Source organism: Lampetra planeri, chromosome 4, assembly GCF_965212315.1.
Source record: "Lampetra planeri chromosome 4, kcLamPlan1.2.h2, whole genome shotgun sequence".
NCBI lineage: Eukaryota > Metazoa > Chordata > Hyperoartia > Petromyzontiformes > Petromyzontidae > Lampetra > Lampetra planeri.
Genome location: NC_136110.1, coordinates 14,683,736 through 14,706,469, shown reverse-complemented (window position 1 = coordinate 14,706,469; position 22,734 = coordinate 14,683,736). Strand labels below are relative to the sequence as shown.

General features: G+C 50.2%; 1 protein-coding gene across 8 annotated transcripts in view; it reads right to left on the bottom strand.

Moving 5' to 3' along the window:
• LOC144717739 (arylamine N-acetyltransferase 2-like) overlaps window positions 1–21,734 on the bottom strand; it is a 30,151-nt gene extending 8,417 nt beyond the window's left edge. Inside the window, exons 1-2 of one of the 8 annotated variants that reach the window (XM_078593348.1) lie at window positions 21,616–21,632; window positions 634–800 (exon numbers count right to left, since the gene is read on the bottom strand). The gene's annotated coding sequence lies outside the window, so the exon portion shown is untranslated. The other 7 variants (XM_078593347.1, XM_078593346.1, XM_078593345.1 and 4 more) reach the window with 7 other exon arrangements.
• Between the last annotated feature and the right edge of the window lie 1,000 nt (window positions 21,735–22,734).

Genomic DNA, 22,734 nt, shown 5'->3' with positions numbered 1-22,734 from the left:
CAACCACACTTCAAGTCACAAGAACACCCACCCACACTCTCAGTCACCCACCCACTCAGTCACTGAGATGACTGACAGATGCATCACCTATGCCCCATACTCTGCCAACTCGCTTCGTTTTATCCGCCCGGTGCTCCGCTCGTTGTTGTGAGCGTCGCTCCTCTGGCCTCCGCTGTTGCTGGAGGGTGACTGCCTCCAACTGTCCAGTAGCAGCGTCCTTCACGAGCCTCCCCATTAAAGAAAAATATCTCCCTTGTAACCTTAACAAACTGTAGGGGCAAGTGCTGTTAGCGAGCACCTATGAAGACTGGAACGGCACACGAGGGGGTGGGTGGCCAGCAGAGGTGTGGACTCGAGTCATGTGACTTGGACTCGAGTCAGACTCGAGTCATGAATTTGATGACTTGCGACTCGACTTGGACTTGCATAACAATGACTTTGTCCCACCTATGAGATGTGGACTCGAGTCATGTGACTTGGACTCGAGTCAGACTCGAGTCATGAATTTGATGACTTGCGACTCGACTTGGACTTGCATAACAATGACTTTGTCCCACCTTTGGTGGCCAGCACCACGCCCGGCCGCCTTTGTCTCCCCAGTGGCGATGTTTACACACCGCAACAGGTACTCACTTGAGACTCAGTCGACCCAGGGAAGATACAGGACCGGTTCAGATATTCGTCATTGGTGTTGATCTTGAGCAGCAATCGAACCCGAGTAGCCCGGTCGAAAGTGCAGCACGCCAACCGCTGCACCACCGCTCCCCCGTTCACTCACCCACCCACTGCTCACTCACACACTCACCCACCCACACACACCCTGCTCACTCACACACCCACCCACACACCCACACACAACACTCACCCACACACAACACTCACCCACACACAATACTCACCCACCCACTCACACACTCACCCACACACAACACACACCCACCCACACACAACATTCACCCACACACAACACTCACCCACACACAACACTCACCCACACACAACACTCACCCACACACAACACTCACCCACACACAACACTCACACACTCACCCACACACAACACTCACCCACCCACAACACTCACCCACACACAACACTCACCCACACACAACACACACCTACCCACTCACACACTCACCCACACACAACACTCACCCACACACAACACTCACCCACACACAACACACACCCACCCACTCACACACTCACCCACACACTCACCCACACACAACACACACCCACCCACTCACACACTCACCCACACACACACACTCACCCACACACAACACTCACCCACACACAACACACACCCACCCACACACAACACTCACCCACACACAACACTCACCCACCCACACACAACACTCACCCACACACAACACTCACCCACCCACTCACACACTCACCCACACACACACTCACCCACACACACACTCACCCACACACAACACACACCCACACACAACACTCACCCACACACAACACTCACCCACACACAACACACACCCACCCACTCACAACACTCACCCACACACAACACACACCCACCCACTCACAACACTCACCCACACACAACACTCACCCACACACAACACTCACCCACACACAACACTCACCCACACACAACACTCACACACTCACCCACACACAACACTCACCCACACACAACACACACCTACCCACTCACACACCTACCCACTCACACACTCACCCACACACACACTCACCCACACACAACACTCACCCACACACAACACTCACCCACACACAACACTCACCCACACACAACACACACCCACCCACTCACACACTCACCCACACACACACTCACCCACACACTCACCCACACACACACTCACCCACACACAACACTCACCCACACACAACACTCACCCACACACAACACTCACCCACACAAAACACACACCCACCCACACACACTCACCCACACACAACACTCACCCACACACAACACACACCCACCCACTCACACACTCACCCACACACACACTCACCCACACACTCACCCACACACAACACACACCCACCCACTCACACACTCACCCACACACACACTCACACACAACACTCACTCACACACAACACTCACCCACACACAACACACACCCATCCACACACAACACTCACCCACACACACACTCACCCACACACAACACTCACCCACACACAACACACACCCACACACAACACACACTCACCCACACACAACACACACTCACCCACACACAACACACACTCACCCACACACAACACACACTCACCCACACACAACACACACTCACCCACACACAACACACACTCACCCACACACTCACTCACTCACACACACACACTCACCCACACACAACACACACCCACCCACACACAACACTCACCCACACACAACACACACCCACCCACACACAACACTCACCCACACACAACACTCACCCACACACAACACACACTCACCCACACACACACTCACTCACACACACACACACTCACCCACACACAACACACACCCACCCACACACACACTCACCCACACACAACACACACCCACCCACACACAACACACACCCACCCACACCACACACCCACCCACCCACAACACACACCCACCCACACACACACTCACCCACACACAACACACACCCACCCACACACAACACACACCCACCCACACACAACACACACCCACCCACACACAACACTCACCCACACACAACACTCACCCACCCACAACACACACCCACCCACACACAACACTCACCCACACACAACACTCACCCACACACAACACTCACCCACACACAACACACACCTACCCACTCACACACTCACCCACACACAACACTCACCCACACACAATACTCACCCACCCACTCACACACTCACCCACACACAACACACACCCACCCACTCACACCCTCACCCACACACAACACTCACCCACACACAACACTCACCCACACACAACACTCACCCACACACAACACACACCTACCCACTCACACACTCACCCACACACAACACTCACCCACACACAACACTCACCCACACACAACACTCACCCACACACAACACACACTCACCCACACACCCACCCACTCACACACTCACCCACACACCCACCCACTCACACACTCACCCACACACACACTCACCCACACACTCACTCACTCACACACACACTCACACACACACACACACCCACCCACACACAACACACACACACCCACCCACACACAACACTCACCCACACACAACACACACCCACCCACACACAACACTCACCCACACACAACACTCACCCACACACAACACACACCCACACACAACACACACCCACCCACTCACACACTCACCCACACACAACACTCACCCACACACAACACACACCCACACACAACACACACCCACCCACTCACACACTCACCCACACACAACACTCACCCACACACAACACTCACCCACACACAACACTCACCCACACACAACACTCACCCACACACAACACACACCCACCCACTCACACACTCACCCACACACTCACTCACACACTGCTCGATCCGCTTCTTCCTTCCCACTGTCCCGGTATGGAACCTCCTCTTCCTCCTCCTCCCACCACCACCACCATCGTCTCTTCCCCAAAACGCTTACAAACGCCTTGGCTCAATTCCCGAAACCTGTCCCTATCTACTCCACGAGTGTACAACAACCTTGTGGGAGATGCGTGCACTGTTTGTTGCTGGCCGCTAGCGCGTGTGCTCGTGAGCCCGTGGCCGTGCTGAGGGTGGAGGCGACCTTCACCTGCGGCTGAACCTGCGGCGCCTGGGCCCCTCCCACCTCGCTGGGGGGGGCCCCTCCCACCTCGCTGGGGGGGGCCCCTCCCACCTCGCAGGGGGGGGCCCCTCCCACCTCGCTTGGGGCGGCCCCTCCCACCTCGCTTGGGGCGGCCCCTCCCACCTCGCTGGGGGGGGCCCCTCCCACCTCGCTGGGGGGGGGCCCTCGTGGGGGGGCCCTCCCACTTCGTTGGGGGTTGCCCCTCCTATGTAGCTGCAGTTACTGCAGCTACATACTATGTTTTCGTTGCGCGCACCGAGGGCATGACCCCAATAAATCCCCGACATCCCTCGGCATGCCTGGCCAAAAAAAATCAAGTTGGAGCAAGGCGAGGGTCTTTTGGGTCCCCAGGTGTAGGAGGCGCTCGTGAGCGGCCCACACCACCTTGCCCCGCAACCCAGAAGGGACCACCAGCCGGTGTCGATGGGATTTCCCGTCCCAATGCATCAGCAGACCTTGCACCATCTCCCATGCGTCGGCATCACCCCTCCCCTGCGCAGCACCCCCGACGCGACGACGCCACCCGAGGAGGGAGGTATCCTCCATCTGGAGGCGCCCCCATTCAGTGATGGGCAACCCCAACAGGGAATCTTTTCCCTGTTGTGCGATCGAATTTGTAATCAATGTTTCGTCGTCGTCGGCGGCCGCCAAGACCGGAACCGATATGTCCCCCAGAGGCCTGCAACGTCCAGACCCCAGGAGGCATGCACATTCGGAGGTGGTTGGCATGCGCGACAGAGCGTCCGCATTGGTGTGGCGAACGCCCTTACGGTAGGTGGTTTCAAAATCAAAGTCCTGGAGAATCTCCAACCATCGAGACAATTGTCCCGATGGTTGTTGAACTCGCAGGGCGTACTGTAGTGCCGCATGATCTGTGCGGACGGTGAAATGCCGACCGTACAGATATGGGCGATACTGTTGGATGAAATAGACAATTGCCAACAGTTCCCGACGGGTGACACAATATCTTTGCTCCGCAGGAGACAACACCCGACTACCGTACGCGACCACCCGTTCCACGCCGTCAACCACCTGGGAAAGCACACCCCCAATACCCGTGTTGCTCGCATCGGTGTCAAGCAAAAAGGGCTTAGAAAAATCGGGGTAAACCAAGGGAGGAGCTTTCACCAGAGCGTCCCGAAGGGAGCGGAAAGCAGCCTCCTCCTTCTGTCCCCACTGGAACCGAACCCCTTTTGACGTTAAAGCGTGTAGGGGTTTCGCAATCGTCGCAAAATCCGCGACAAACCGTCGGTAATAGGACGCGAAGCCAATGAAACTCCTGACCTCTCCCACCGAGGTGGGAGTCGGCCAGGAGCTGACGCACTGCGTTTTGGCGGGATCGGTAGCAATACCTGAGCGTCCCACGATGTGTCCCAAATAACGCACCGATTCGCGTAACAGATGACATTTTTGGGGTTTGAATTTCAAATTAGCAGCCCGCATCTTTTGGAAAACCGCCCGCAACCTCTGGAGATGTTCGTCAAATGTTTTACTAAAGACGATAACGTCATCCAAATAAATCAAGCACGAGTCCCATTGCAATCCAGCCAAAACTAATTCCATCAAATGCTGGAAAGTTGCCGGCGCTGAGTGGAGTCCCATCAGGGTTGCGATTTCGGCATGGAAAATGCGGAAGGAGGGTTCAATTTTTCCCGCATTTCTGCTAATGTCAACCGCAAACGGTGGAAAGACTACTCCTGTGACCGCGCGCTTTTAACAACACGTTAATGCGTTCTATTGGAAAGGATATATGCAAGGCCCAACATCACGCAGGGCTTTGAGCTACTGATTGCAATGAATATATGATTTCCGCATTTCCGCACAAGAACCACAATTGTATTTTATTATGTTTTATATTTATTATTTTATTATTTCTCTTCTACGTGACTATACCCAAAGAACCAAGAAGAGGTTACGGGGACTCCCCTTTAAGATTACTCGGCCGTATACCAACACGCAATGCACCATCCGGCTCGACTGGCGTGTGACCCTCAGCAATCGTACACCACCGGCGACTTACACGAGCAATACACATGGCTTGTTGTGATATGAAACATCTCATACTGAGATGAAGGAGTAATGTTGTATTCTAGCCTTCTTCCATCATTGATATATAATGAATGAAAACACCCCAAAGCGCAGCAAACTGCAAAACACCAGGTGTTGTTAAGTAATGAACTGGAGGAGGGCTAGGATGACAGAATTTGCAACCTTGCCTCAAGGAAAGATAAATCCAGGGTGAGTGGTCAAACGAAGTGGCCCAGCTCAAGGTTGTGTACACAGGGGAGGGAGCTGATTAACAACCCTGCGCGTCTGAACGTGAGGGGGCCTGTGTCCTGAAATTAATCACACTCCCAGAGCAGAAGGTTGGATGACCACAGTGAGACGAGAATAAGGGTGTTGTGCCTTTCTCAAGGCTGCAGGCTCAGCTGAACGGCGAGGCTGCGGGGGTCACCAAAAGTTCGTGTTCGCCTAGTTAAGTCAAAAAGCTCAATTATTCTGTATTGCTATTAAAGTCACGTTAAAGTCGGAATTTAACAACAGGGTAGGCTAAAGTTATTGATATTCACACCCACTCCAATTAAACCAGGCCACAAGTTACGCCTACTGAACCATCACCATCATTAAGTCAATATGAAATGTTATTTCCATACTTTAATATACAACTCGACCCAAAGCATATGACAATCAGAACCTTCCTAAGTCAAAATTGAATCGCACCCAGACAGGAGCGAATAGTCGATATAAGGTTGAAGAGGGAAGGAAATTAAGAGCACGGCGAACTGCAAACGTAAGCAAAAAAGCCGGGAACACACCAACCCAGCGACCCACCAAGCCCAGCAACAGCGAGTCGGGCTTCGACAGGCCATAAAAGTAGAAATAATAACTCCCGGGGTCAGGGGACATCAGAAGAAGCAAGCAGACAAAAACCAGAACTGACTCCAAGGTTCAACCGCCCTCACCTACAAGGAGTGACGGAAATTAATGAGGCCTTGAGTTAACGGCGTCAGCTGGACAGCAACAACAACGGCGAGCAGAGACAGAGTGAGGCAAAGACTGCGAGGCTATGAAATGCAACTTCATGTCAGTAAAGCCGACCAACAAGTTAAGTTAAAGACATCACAATACATAATATCGTACATAACATCAATGTTAACGCTATTCACCGTCAACTATATTCCGCTTATATAACCATGCAGACACCAAGGAATACGAATTCCTAGGATCAAGAAACTTACCCCTTAACCTAAGATATCGGAAATAAATTAATAATAATAAGCCTATGCATGAAAAGACAAAAGTAAAACTTATGAAAAGCCAGGATAGCGGGATAAATCACCACCAGGTCGAAATAAAATACATAATAAAAGAGCGATGTTAAACCCAGGGTCGGAGAGAAAGGGAGATCCCGGCCGTCTTTGTATCCCCGCAGTGCGGGATGGGAGTGTGTATGTGCTCGGGGAGGCACCTCCACTTGGGTCAAGCACCACGATGGGAAACGACACACCTGAGGTTACATACAGAATCATAACTGGGAAATGGTAAGGGACAAATGTTAATTTAAAACTTTTTAACCATGTCTGTGTGCGTCTGTGAGGGTCGGAGGGAGTGTGCCCCTCCCTCCAGGTCGTGCAACACGGACAGAGGCGCCTGTGAGACGATTTGTAACGTCTGTGTTTTGGTTCATGAAGAAGGCCAGACAAGAGATAATATTGCACCCAGACAGAGAGACGATTTCGAGGCAATTTGTAACCTCTGATTGTTTGCTCATGGGTTTTATGGAGGGAGTATGAAAACGGAATATACCGTGGGTGATGCACACAAGGACACGGACGTACGGACACACACATGGACACACCTACCTACGGACAGATCCTGACACAGCAAAAATCGAAAGAAACTCCGCCTTGTGGGCAGGACCCAAAGGGATTTTTCGGCATAAAAGAAAGGACCCTGAGCATTGGAAACCAGTTCGACCAGGAGTGTCAACTCATCAGCCGAGTTCGACCAGTGGGTCGGCTCAGGAGCTCGACCGAGCGGGTCGGCTCAGGAGCGAGCTGCGACCATCGGGTCGGCTCGACTCATCTTCAGCTCGACCGAGCGGGTCGACTCAGGAGCGAGCTGCGACCAACGGGTCGGCTCGACTCTTCAGCGTCTGGGACTCAGCCGAGTTCAGCCGGCTCTCGGGGCTCGACTCAAGCGGCTCCCCATCTCCTCTGCAGGCGGGCAAGACCCGCTTGACAGCTCAACTCGGCCTGCGTGGGCCAACCTCTGCCGAGTCGGAGGTCTCTGCAGCTGAAGGTCGCGGTTTGGCGACGAGGCGACGACCCAGCACTGCGTGCTGCGAGCGAGCTGTGGGCGCCACCTACCGACCGGGTTCCGAACTACGACAGCGTATCAACAGGCATCCAAACCAATTCAACACGGCGACAGGAGAGCGACTGATACGTATGACGCGCACCGCCCCCTCACCACACGACCACCAGGCGTCTGTTTGACATAAAGAACCGACTCCGAACATTGACTATTCAAGACCACTCTTACCACTCAAACACACTCGAACCCATAAGCCATCCGTGGCTGTGAAGAAAACACTCGAGACCGAGTGATGGCCATCCGTCGTTTATAAGAGTATTCGTAATTTTTATCTTTAATATTTAGTGGGCTGTACTCTTAATCGCATAAATTCCCAACAGATCCATCAATACGAATTGATTCTTGGCACCTCCTTCCGCCGAGCCACGCTCACGTGGGGAGTGGTGGCCCACCAGATCCTTATCAGGTGATCTGGTCCCCAATTAGTAAACTTGATAAGATAACGATCTTCGGAAAAGGAGAACCGTCGCAGGCCCTTACTCCGAGCCATTCTGTTGTCAGATAACCTGCCGATGTATCTGTTGAGATTGGTGCCTTTAAGAATAAGAACTGTTTTTGATTGTGTTTTTTATCGCCGTATAATCTTTCAAGTGTCTTTCAGTCATAATCGCCGCACGTACTCGCATCCTATCAATAAGGAGTACGGTACTGCGTGAATAATATTGAGTAATCATTCATTAAAGTTAAGGTTTTTCTTAGCATAATATTTGCATGTTGTAACGACTCTCTCTCTCACTAACAACCATCGCGTTATGCGGGATCCATGTGCCGTTGTCAAGTGAAATCAGACAATCATTGATGATACTGTATTGATGCCGTGTTGACGTTCCGGGATTGAGAGTTCGCATACTATATCATAGTTGAGGTTGAATTAGTAATAAATTGATTAATACAGAAGTGGTTGTGTGATTCTTTCCTGAAGTCTATGCATAAGATCTGCTTCTGCGTTGAGATCTGAACTTGGTGACCTTAATAAACACACTAACACATACTCAGTAAATGTTAAAGCGATAACGGGGTGAACCGGGGACCTAAAAATATAAGCGAGAATGAGACGAACCTAGACAACGATGCCGAGTTAATCTAAGTTAATCTTGCATACTTACACCACACCTGCATAACTGCATACGATTAATTGCCTTATTCCGATCGATAACCCACCCTCGTCACCGAGGCGGGGTCTGGTTATCATAACGACTTGCATTATCATAATTCCACCCACTCGCATAATTACTACGATTACCTCTCGAATTGGCATAATTAAATGTGCATAATTACCTCAATTAACATATTTCCGGATAATTACACATTTGGCCAAATTTCAATTGATTATTATTATTTTCACTGAATATTCATAACCCACACATACAACATAATAATTTCACCCACGCACGCATACAACATATCAAAATTTTCATACCCAACATATACAACATAATGGGGGCTCTTGTCCGGGATTTCTCGCAGACAGTTTATGCATGAATTCAGGAACGAATCACTGTTGTGTTAATCAAAGTGTTGTGAACTAACGTTGCCTTGTGATTGTAAACGGGCGTAAAACAAAACAAAACGCGCTCTGAAGGGAAATACCAGAGTAGCAGAGTATAACAAAGACAGCTGGGCTGAGATTATTTGCTCGAGTTGAACTGACGCATCCTGTGATACAATTGTTTATATGTGCGCTGAAGGGGAATTCTAGAGTAACTCACGCCGCACATGAGATGTTAGAATTAAGATACACTCTTAAGTCTATTAACCACACTATGTAATAGAGATGGCGCAGGATCCACAACGTTCTGAGGTTGACACACCAACGCATAACACTGATACAGAGTGGACCTCTGAGGAGGAGATGGAATCTATGGAAAAACAATATCGGGAATTTGTGTTAAAACGTACTGGACGGACTGCTAGCCAGCAGACGGAGCAGAGAGATATATGGGAGGGGTGCCATACAGAAGATGTAAAGGCCCATAGAAGGAAACTACATAAGGACGTGATGAAATGTGGCAAAGCCAAACGTGACGTAAAAATTGCAGAAATAGCGAGGGTAGACTCGTACCTCCTCGCACAGACAGACAGAGAAAGATTATGGAATGAGGAAAAATTTGAAAGGGAAAGACAAGAGAAACTGTCCTTAATGGAGCAGGTAAAGAGTCTGCACGCCCTCGTGAGAGAGAAAGAATCCGCACTAAATGCACCAGTGAAACACCCAGACGCTGATACACAGAACACATACGGGAGTAACAATTTACCACACTCCGAGCCACGTGGACGTAGCCCAGGGCCAGATCACACAATGAGTATGGCTACTGTGCAAAGCAATTTTGATGAAGTAACACCCTCGCAAATCGAGGAGAGAGAAGAGGGAATATTAATACAAACGGGAAAACATGAGGCCGACCACCCCAACGTTAGAGAGAGACAAATAATTAACCCTAAGTCATCAGGATACACTGTAATGATAGGGCGGAAAAGGGCGGAGCTGGTGCAAGACGGGAAACATGACCTAAACAGCACACCAGGCAGACGCACGCTACGCAAGTATGACCGACATGATGCAGATGACAGAGACAGCTCACCAGAGAAACGCACCTCGCACAAACACGACCAATACGACACGGGTAACAGGAGCTCACAGGAGAGACGCACATCACACAAGCATGAGCCATGGGATAAGCAGAAATCACCGAGCCAAGTTGACCCACGTTACAGGTGCAAAAGGCACTACAAAAGTTATGTTAAGCAAAGCCACCGTGATGGTGACGGCTCATCTGACACTGACTCCTCTGACGATGACCAACACGACACGGGTAACAGAGAGAGCTCACCAGAGGAACACACCTCACGCAAACATGACCGACATGATGCAGATGACAGACACAGCTCACCAGAGAGACGCACCTCACGTAAACATTATCAACGCGACATGGGTAACAGAGAGAGCTCACCAGAGAGACGCATGACCCGTAAAAATCACCCACGCAAAACCACCCGCACCACAGATGACAGAGACAGGAATTCCGATAACCATGAAGCACGAGACAAACATAAATACAACACCTCACCTAGCAGGCACCACACACGTAGTAGGCAGCATGAAGGTCAAGGACAAAAACACTCACCACATAGACACCGCTCAAACAAACCACGCACACCAACCCACAAGCACGAATCACAAGACCCACGTAAGGAAAACAAGAGACACAAGCAACGGGACAGATACGAATCCTCGGACAGAGGGAGATCACGACACAGACATGGGAAACATGACAACAGTGATAGTAGAGACAAGGGTAGCTCAAGGGAGCACTCCTCAGGAACCGACACCACTGATGACGAACAACACACTTTTAACAGTAAGACACTAAAACTAATGGACAAAGCACTCGTGAGAATTCCCTACTTCGATCCACATAACAAGAACAGGGACATACACACTTACATAGCTACAGTAGAACAGGAGGCTAAGATCCGGGGTCTGGGTAAATCAGCAGAAAAGGCATGTTTATTATCAAGGAGCCTACATGAACCCGCCAGACCATGGGTAGCCTCCCTGCCAAATAGGGTGAAGAGTGACTTTAAACAATTGAGCCGAGCAGTAGTTAAGAGATTTGGGGAATACTCCACACTATCCGAAGGATTGAATGCGGCAAAGTTGATGACCCAGCGTGTAGACGAAGACCCACGAGATTATCTCCTACGCCTTAAGAAAGCATATTACGCAGGGGACGGGGACAATGCCCAGGGAGATAAGACAGTTTTAAAAGTGATGTTCTTTCAATCATTGAGACCTGAAATAGTGAGAATAGTAGGAATGATGTTGGACCCCGAGACTGCCTCCCTACGCCAGATTGAAAGCAAGGCCCACACGGCCTGGGTGAACGGACGGAAAACCACTAGCATAGCCAAAACCCACATCGTCACCAGAGATAAAGAATGCCTCGATCTGGAGGGAAGCGAATCTCCAAGGAATAATATTAGCGCCACACGGGGTGGACATGAATTCCCCCAGGAGAGGGCGCCTAACCCAATGGAATCAACACCCGTCCACAACACGCTGAATAACGTTCCACGTGGGGGGAGGAACGAGACCAGAGGAATCTGGCACTCACAGCCGCCACCACCATGGAATGCAGGAGAAGGCGGAGGCTGGAATTATGGAGGAGGAAAAGCGAGTGACGGGCCATACCTACCCCGCGGAGGCCGACGCCCACCAAACCAGTCACCATATCGTCCCCCACTGCCGCCTCCACTAACAATAGAGCATAGACCACCGTTAGCTAACAGGAATCGATATGCTCACCACATTAGGATGGAAAAAGAGCTCCTAGGGAGTATGAAGACTCCCATGCAAATAGCGAAGGGAAGAATACCAACTATACCCACACAAGAGGAGGACACACCCAGCGCAAAGGTAGCCCAAGTGAACGTAGGGAAGACAAGAAGCCCCGAAGCAATCACCGAAGTGGTACCAGAGGAAAAAGGGTACCATCTGGGGGAATTGATTCCCGTAGGACCAGTCGGACGAGTCCACGTGGAAGTAATACTGCAAGACACCCTGACCAGCCAGGGCCTTTGTGATACTGGAGCAGAAATATCCATGATATCCAGAGAATTATTTGACGAACTCCAGACTGCCCTCCAGAGGAAGAATGAAACACTACAGATGATGCCAAGTAAACTTACCTACTCAGGATGTGAAGGGACCCACATGCGACCATTGGGCAAAATTATGACGAAGTTGACGTTCAACAAAATCAACATGAACCATCCCCTATATGTCGTACGGAACCCCGGAAAAGAGCTGATCATTGGGATAGAACTACTGAATCGCCTGAAACCCATTATGAACCTTGAATCCCGACAAATTTGGGCACAGTCAATGCCGGAGCAACAAAGGGACTCAGAAGATGAAGACGTTATGAGAGACTCCACGGGAATCCAAGTGATAACACAAGAGCTCAACGACCTATCAACGACAATCAGGAACGAAGACGAGCTCCCAGCAGGAATTCGAATCACTCAGCTAATGACTAACAGACTGAGAGAAGAACGAAAGGAAGCCGACTTAGAGTCAGTATCACCAAATGACCGTCCCCTCGTGGAGTATATACCGCCCCCTGGAGGCCAAACCGACGAACTGCAAACCGATGAAGGAGAACACAAGGGCAAGAGCGTGTTACCCTCGGATGAAGCCAAGGCAACTCAACCGATAGTAACGCAAAAGGAACTTTCAACCGAGCCGCCCGAAACCACGAAGGCCTTGGACCCAGACCCAGGACAAGGAGTCTCCATAATAGAAGAACAAATCGAACAACAAATTGAAGCAGCAGACGCCCTCGAGAACGACACTCAACGAAATGAGCTTCGTCAACTGCTCCACAAATACCACTTCCTGTTCTCAGAAGACCCCTATGATTGCGGCAAAACCGACCTACACGTGGTATCTATTCCCACACTGGAAGGAGCGCCAGCGGTATATGTGAAACAATACAAGATTCCACTGGCTGCCTACGAATCAATCCAAGAAACCTTGGAGAACCTACTCAAGAAGAATATAATTCGAGAATGCAACTCAACCTACAACTCACCGATTTGGCCTGTATTGAAACCCACCGGCAAGTGGCGACTCACCATCGACTATAGGCAACTCAACAAAACGGTTCCCCTATCTCGATGGCCAATGGCAGAGATCGACCAGAATCTCAACCAAATAAAAGGCGCAAAAATTCTCACCACCATGGATCTATCAAATGGCTTCTGGACCATGCCCGTGAAAGAAGCGGATCAATACAAGTTGGCATTTACATTCAATGGAATACAGTATACTTGGAACCGATGTCCATTTGGATACTCAAATTCACCTGCGGACTTTAACATATTCCTACACAAGGCAATGGACGACGCAAAAGAGCGAGGTACCATCGTCTATGTCGACGATATACTGGTCAAGGACTCCTCCTGGGAAGAACACCTCGAGAGCCTCCAGCATACCCTCGAGCAGTTAAAGGAAGCAGGCGCAAAGATTTCAATACAAAAAGGACAGTGGGCACGCAAGAGGGTGGACTACCTCGGGCTCCAGGTCGGCACGGAGGGACTGTTACCCCAAACCAAAAGACTTGGAGCCCTCCTCGCACTCAAATCGCCCACCACAGTCACGACCCTTCGGAGCTTCTTAGGGATTTGCAACTACCTTCGACAGTTCGTGGACGACTACGCAGGAATCGTTCGACCCTTAGTCAAACTACTGCAAAAAGACGAACCATGGGAGTGGGGACAGGAACAGGAAGCCGCAGAAAAAGAATTAAAACGACAGATCACAGAGGCATCCTGCCTAGCATACCCAGAGAAAGGGAAAGAATACTACCTGGAGACCGCATACTCAGATCATAGTATCAGCTCGGTACTGTACCAGAGACAGGAAGCAGAGAAACGAGTTATTGCCTATGCCAGCAAAGCCCTCCGGGGAGTGGAGATGAAGTTCTCCGAGTGTGAGAAGGCGATATTTGGAAACATCTGGGCCATACAACATTTTCGGAACTTGTTGAACGGAGAGAAGATCATCCTGGAAACGAATCATGAATCCCTGGCATACCTCAACAGTAAGAAGATTCGAGAGGGCCGCGTAACCAGCAGCCGAATAGCCAGCTGGGCACTGACACTCCAAGGCCTACCAATCACAGTGAAATACGCAAAAAACAAGAAAAGTCCAATGGCCCAAGGTCTTGCCGATTTACATTATTGTACCTTTGACAGCGTAGAAGCAGAGGACGGAAAGATACCTCCGGAGGAAAACAGGTACCTGCCCTTCAGGAAGGAGACATGTGCCGACCTACCAGTGGTATACATCGATGGATGCTCCCAGATGAGGGAGAACAAGCTTCACGCTGGGTCAGGAGTCATTTGGGAAACTGGCCCACTCACAGGGATTCAAGAGGGATTTCAGCTGGGACCAAAGTCAAACCAGTATGCAGAGTTGGTCGGGGTACACATCGCTGTCCAAATGGCATCCGATAACCAAATACGGACCATGGTGGTGTGCACTGATTCCAACTACGTACAGCACAGCTTCCTGCACCACCTACCCATATGGAAAAAAAACGAGATGATGAACCATAGGAATAAACCAATTCACCATCGAGAACTATTCGAGGCCATAGATAAGATGGTTCAGAACAAGGATATGAAGATATTTTGGAAGAAAGTCAAAGGGCACTCCAAGATACCTGGTCAAGAGAAAACTGGGAACGACCAAGCAGATGCCATAGCAAAGGTGGGAAGCCTGGAAGGCACCCCGTGGAAGCTAGAAGACCAAACCGACAGAGACGGACAACCAGAGTCGACGAACCAAGACATCGCCGTGATAAGACTGGTCACAAGAAGTGGGAAGAACCCGGCAGAAGCTGGAACCAGAGCCCAATTGAACAGTGCCCAGCCTTCCGAAGACCTGATCAGAATGCAACAAGAGGACGAAACACTAAAGACACTCGCCGATCATATCCAAGATCCAGCAGGAAAACCAATCACTACTGACAACTTGAATGACAACAAAGAGCTCGAGATCATGCATAGCCAAATCAAAAGGTTCTCAATGCGGAAAGGGCTACTGGTATACACAAACGAAAAAGACGGTCGACCTAGATGGGTAGTCCCCTCTCAATATCGGGAAATAATGTTACAACACGCCCACAATGAACCGTGCAGCGGCCACCGATGCGAGGTGAATACGGGACAGATGCTGCGACAGGTGGCCTACTGGCCAAAAATGGGGGAAGACATACACAAACATGTGTCCAACTGTCTCGTGTGTTGTAAGTACCAGCCAACGACCTCACAGCATAGGGCACCCCTACAGAGGAGGGGAACAGATTATCCTTGGTCCAACCTACAAATCGACTGGATAGGACCTGTCAACCGATCAACCAAAGGGAACAAGTACATGCTAACTGTGACCTGTGCATTCTCTAAATGGACAGAGTGTTTACCAGCACCCAACAACACCGCGGAAACGACCGCTATCCTACTGATCAACCAAATATTCAGTAGATGGGGTCTACCGTCAACGATCGATTCAGACAAAGGAAGCCACTTCACAGCCGAGGTTATCACAGAAGTGTGGAAGATGTTGGGAGTAAAAAGACAATTACATGTCGCATACCATCCACAATCCTCAGGACAGGTGGAAAGAGCCAACAGGACCATCGTGAGCCTCCTAAAGAAATATGTGTCTACCACGGGCCGCGACTGGGATACGAAACTACCCCTAGTCTTGATGGCCATGCGAGCCACACCCAACCGAGCTACAGGCAGGACACCCTTCGAGATCATGACAGGGAGGCTAATGACCCTCCCAGTACACCTGTTATATGTCCCAGCAGAGGACGAGACCCCAACGGCAATGACGCCAACTGAATACCTGACGGGACTCAATAGTCACCTACAGAGCACATTCGCTATGGTCAGGGACCAGTTGCAAGTAGAGGCTCAGGGGAGCAAAGCATACTATGACCAAAAAGCCAGCCACGCAGAATACCAACTAGGAGACCAGGTGTGGTACCTCAATTACGAGAAAAGAAAACAGAAGTGCAGGAAATTCCTACCTTCCTGGACAGGACCACACGAGGTTGTTGACAAAATGTCCCCAGTAGTATATCAGCTAAAAATCACAAAGACAGGAAGAGAGCAGCAATACAAGTGGGTGCACATCAACCAAATCAAACCGTACCCTGTGCTGGTGAAGCAAGATGAGGAATAAAGGTGGAAAAGGGGGGGGGGGAACTAAACTAATGGGCATATCACACTACGATAATGTGTAACATGTTTCCAGGGAATGGCAGCCCTCCTGCTCACGCTCCTGCTAACGTACCTTGCCAAGCTAGAAGGGAGCCAAGGCCTGATGATGCCACCCAAGAATAACCGTAGAAACTATCTTTTTAACGATATCTCCTATACCACGTAGTCAATAGAATAATTTCTCCCTCCCTTATCGTTTTACCTTCCTTTAGAATTTTTTTTTCCTCTCTTGTCACATATAATCATGTTAAGTTGTGACACGTACGCGCGCGTTGTAAGGAAATAGCAGCAAAACTTGAGGACAATCGATGGTTCATGATGGAAGAAGGGTATACAGTTTTTAAAAATAACCCGTGGCCATTTGACCACTGGCCATTTTTAAAAGGGCGGAATGTTGTATTCTAGCCTTCTTCCATCATTGATATATAATGAATGAAAACACCCCAAAGCGCAGCAAACTGCAAAACACCAGGTGTTGTTAAGTAATGAACTGGAGGAGGGCTAGGATGACAGAATTTGCAACCTTGCCTCAAGGAAAGATAAATCCAGGGTGAGTGGTCAAACGAAGTGGCCCAGCTCAAGGTTGTGTACACAGGGGAGGGAGCTGATTAACAACCCTGCGCGTCTGAACGTGAGGGGGCCTGTGTCCTGAAATTAATCACACTCCCAGAGCAGAAGGTTGGATGACCACAGTGAGACGAGAATAAGGGTGTTGTGCCTTTCTCAAGGCTGCAGGCTCAGCTGAACGGCGAGGCTGCGGGGGTCACCAAAAGTTAGTGTTCGCCTAGTTAAGTCAAAAAGCTCAATTATTCTGTATTGCTATTAAAGTCACGTTAAAGTCGGAATTTAACAACAGGGTAGGCTAAAGTTATTGATATTCACACCCACTCCAATTAAACCAGGCCACAAGTTACGCCTACTGAACCATCACCATCATTAAGTCAATATGAAATGTTATTTCCATACTTTAATATACAACTCGACCCAAAGCATATGACAATCAGAACCTTCCTAAGTCAAAATTGAATCGCACCCAGACAGGAGCGAATAGTCGATATAAGGTTGAAGAGGGAAGGAAATTAAGAGCACGGCGAACTGCAAACGTAAGCAAAAAAGCCGGGAACACACCAACCCAGCGACCCACCAAGCCCAGCAACAGCGAGTCGGGCTTCGACAGGCCATAAAAGTAGAAATAATAACTCCCGGGGTCAGGGGACATCAGAAGAAGCAAGCAGACAAAAACCAGAACTGACTCCAAGGTTCAACCGCCCTCACCTACAAGGAGTGACGGAAATTAATGAGGCCTTGAGTTAACGGCGTCAGCTGGACAGCAACAACAACGGCGAGCAGAGACAGAGTGAGGCAAAGACTGCGAGGCTATGAAATGCAACTTCATGTCAGTAAAGCCGACCAACAAGTTAAGTTAAAGACATCACAATACATAATATCGTACATAACATCAATGTTAACGCTATTCACCGTCAACTATATTCCGCTTATATAACCATGCAGACACCAAGGAATACGAATTCCTAGGATCAAGAAACTTACCCCTTAACCTAACATATCGGAAATAAATTAATAATAATAAGCCTATGCATGAAAAGACAAAAGTAAAACTTATGAAAAGCCAGGATAGCGGGATAAATCACCACCAGGTCGAAATAAAATACATAATAAAAGAGCGATGTTAAACCCAGGGTCAGAGAGAAAGGGAGATCCCGGCCGTCTTTGTATCCCCGCAGCGCGGGATGGCAGTGTGTATGTGCTCGGGGAGGCACCTCCACTTGGGTCAAGCACCACGATGGGAAACGACACACCTGAGGTTACATACAGAATCATAACTGGGAAATGGTAAGGGACAAATGTTAATTTAAAACTTTTTAACCATGTCTGTGTGCGTCTGTGAGGGTCGGAGGGAGTGTGCCCCTCCCTCCAGGTCGTGCAACACGGACAGAGGCGCCTGTGAGACGATTTGTAACGTCTGTGTTTTGGTTCATGAAGAAGGCCAGACAAGAGATAATATTGCACCCAGACAGAGAGACGATTTCGAGGCAATTTGTAACCTCTGATTGTTTGCTCATGGGTTTTATGGAGGGAGTATGACAACGGAATATACCGTGGGTGATGCACACAAGGACACGGACGTACGGACACACACATGGACACACCTACCTACGGACAGATCCTGACACAGCAAAAATCGAAAGAAACTCCGCCTTGTGGGCAGGACCCAAAGGGATTTTTCGGCATAAAAGAAAGGACCCTGAGCATTGGAAACCAGTTCGACCAGGAGTGTCAACTCATCAGCCGAGTTCGACCAGTGGGTCGGCTCAGGAGCTCGACCGAGCGGGTCGGCTCAGGAGCGAGCTGCGACCATCGGGTCGGCTCGACTCATCTTCAGCTCGACCGAGCGGGTCGACTCAGGAGCGAGCTGCGACCAACGGGTCGGCTCGACTCTTCAGCGTCTGGGACTCAGCCGAGTTCAGCCGGCTCTCGGGGCTCGACTCAAGCGGCTCCCCATCTCCTCTGCAGGCGGGCAAGACCCGCTTGACAGCTCAACTCGGCCTGCGTGGGCCAACCTCTGCCGAGTCGGAGGTCTCTGCAGCTGAAGGTCGCGGTTTGGCGACGAGGCGACGACCCAGCACTGCGCGCTGCGAGCGAGCTGTGGGCGCCACCTACCGACCGGGTTCCGAACTACGACAGCGTATCAACAGGCATCCAAACCAATTCAACACGGCGACAGGAGAGCGACTGATACGTATGACGCGCACCGCCCCCTCACCACACGACCACCAGGCGTCTGTTTGACATAAAGAACCGACTCCGAACATTGACTATTCAAGACCACTCTTACCACTCAAACACACTCGAACCCATAAGCCATCCGTGGCTGTGAAGAAAACACTCGAGACCGAGTGATGGCCATCCGTCGTTTATAAGAGTATTCGTAATTTTTATCTTTAATATTTAGTGGGCTGTACTCTTAATCGCATAAATTCCCAACAGATCCATCAATACGAATTGATTCTTGGCACCTCCTTCCGCCGAGCCACGCTCACGTGGGGAGTGGTGGCCCACCAGATCCTTATCAGGTGATCTGGTCCCCAATTAGTAAACTTGATAAGATAACGATCTTCGGAAAAGGAGAACCGTCGCAGGCCCTTACTCCGAGCCATTCTGTTGTCAGATAACCTGCCGATGTATCTGTTGAGATTGATGCCTTTAAGAATAAGAACTGTTTTTGATTGTGTTTTTTATCGCCGTATAATCTTTCAAGTGTCTTTCAGTCATAATCGCCGCACGTACTCGCATCCTATCAATAAGGAGTACGGTACTGCGTGAATAATATTGAGTAATCATTCATTAAAGTTAAGGTTTTTCTTAGCATAATATTTGCATGTTGTAACGACTCTCTCTCTCACTAACAACCATCGCGTTATGCGGGATCCATGTGCCGTTGTCAAGTGAAATCAGACAATCATTGATGATACTGTATTGATGCCGTGTTGACGTTCCGGGATTGAGAGTTCGCATACTATATCATAGTTGAGGTTGAATTAGTAATAAATTGATTAATACAGAAGTGGTTGTGTGATTCTTTCCTGAAGTCTATGCATAAGATCTGCTTCTGCGTTCAGATCTGAACTTGGTGACCTTAATAAACACACTAACACATACTCAGTAAATGTTAAAGCGATAACGGGGTGAACCGGGGACCTAAAAATATAAGCGTGAATGAGACGAACCTAGACAACGATGCCGAGTTAATCTAAGTTAATCTTGCATACTTACACCACACCTGCATAACTGCATACGATTAATTGCCTTATTCCGATCGATAACCCACCCTCGTCACCGAGGCGGGGTCTGGTTATCATAACGACTTGCATTATCATAATTCCACCCACTCGCATAATTACTACGATTACCTCTCGAATTGGCATAATTAAATGTGCATAATTACCTCAATTAACATATTTCCGGATAATTACACATTTGGCCAAATTTCAATTGATTATTATTATTTTCACTGAATATTCATAACCCACACATACAACATAATAATTTCACCCACGCACGCATACAACATATCAAAATTTTCATACCCAACATATACAACAGTAACTCATAGCAAAGATCCCCCCCCCCCTCTCCCGTGTCGCCTTCACAGACTGTTGCGACAAGTGCTGCTAGCCAGTAGGAGCTATGAAGTGGGGTGGCCAGCACCACCCTCGGCCCCCTTTGTCTCCCAAGCGGCGATGCATAACAAAAACACCACACCAGGAAACTAATTTGAGTCCGAGTCCACCCAGAGGGTTCGTAGCGCAGCGTGCTAACCGCGGCACCACCGCTCCCCCGCCGGCTCACCACGTGAACCATCAACAGCGCAGGTGAAGGAAGGAAGTTGGAGGATTAACTCACAACAACAACAACAGCAGCAACAACAGCAGCAGCAACAACAGCAGCAACAACAACAACAGCAGCAGCAAGATGCCACACAGCCCCGCCGCGGAGGGAGGGCCGCGTTGTGAGACGCAGCCGAGGCTCATGAACACGGTGCCGCTTTCACGACCAACATCGCCGACCGACCTTCATTGATGTCGGAGCGGAGGGGCTGCGACCCTCGTCCACTCTCTGTCTGTGTCTCCGCTCGACTTCCCCCTTCACATCGCCAACATCGGAGCGCTCGGAATTTCAGACGACGCCGGGCGGAGCGGGGGGAGGGAGGAGGGGGAGAGGAGCGGGGGGAGGGAGGAGCGGGGGGAGGGAGGAGCGGGGGGAGGGAGGAGCGGGGGGAGGGAGGAGCGGGGGGAGGGAGGAGCGGGGGGAGGGAGGAGGGGGGGGAGGAACGTGGGTGGGGGGGGATTGAGGGGGATGGGAGGAGGGGGCTGGGAGGAGGGGGAAAGGGAGGAGGGGGTGGGAGGGGGTAGGAGGGGGGTGGGAGGAGGGGGCGGAGGAGGGGGAGGGGGGGGAGGCGGGAATCGAAGTCACGATTTGCGGAAGTCTTCCCAGGAATCACCGCAAATTGCGGAAATTTGTGCGGAAGAGGGTCACAGAAACTACCGCGAAATGCGGTCGAAAACAGCATGTTTGCGGAAATTGGTGCGCAAATCGCAACCCTGAGTCCCATCGGCAACTGGTTGAATTGGAACAGGCCGTGCGGTGTACGGAAAGCAGTTTTAGGCTTTGAATCATCGTCCAGAGTAAGCTGCCAGAATCCCGAAAGTAAATCCAATGTGGAGAAGAATCGCGCTCCCGCCAAGGCGTCAAGCGATTCGTCCATCCGTGGGAGCGGGTATGCGTCGGCAAAACCGCAACGAGCCGTCCTGTTTCTTAACAGTGTCGGGCCAGATAGCCTCCCCTAGCCCGTTAGAGGAGGACTAGGAGGCAGGCTAGGAAGTAGCTAGCGCGTGTATCCCCAGCTAGCCGGGTGAGGGGGCCGACACCCCCTCTAGTGTTGTATGCCACAACTGTGCTGTGTGAATAAACCCGTGTGCCTCCAACTCCGGCGTCCAAGAGTCGTGAACTCTATTACACATATTTGCATTTCCCATAAATATGCTAAATTTCTCTTGATATGCAAATTATTTTGTCAAGGTGCTCTCGCCCCCTCCATCCCAGCTTAAATAGACGCTCCAAGCCCGGGGTGTGTCATTCAGACTCTGTCTTCTCGACAGACCTGTTCTCCACCTGAGGACGGCTGCTTGC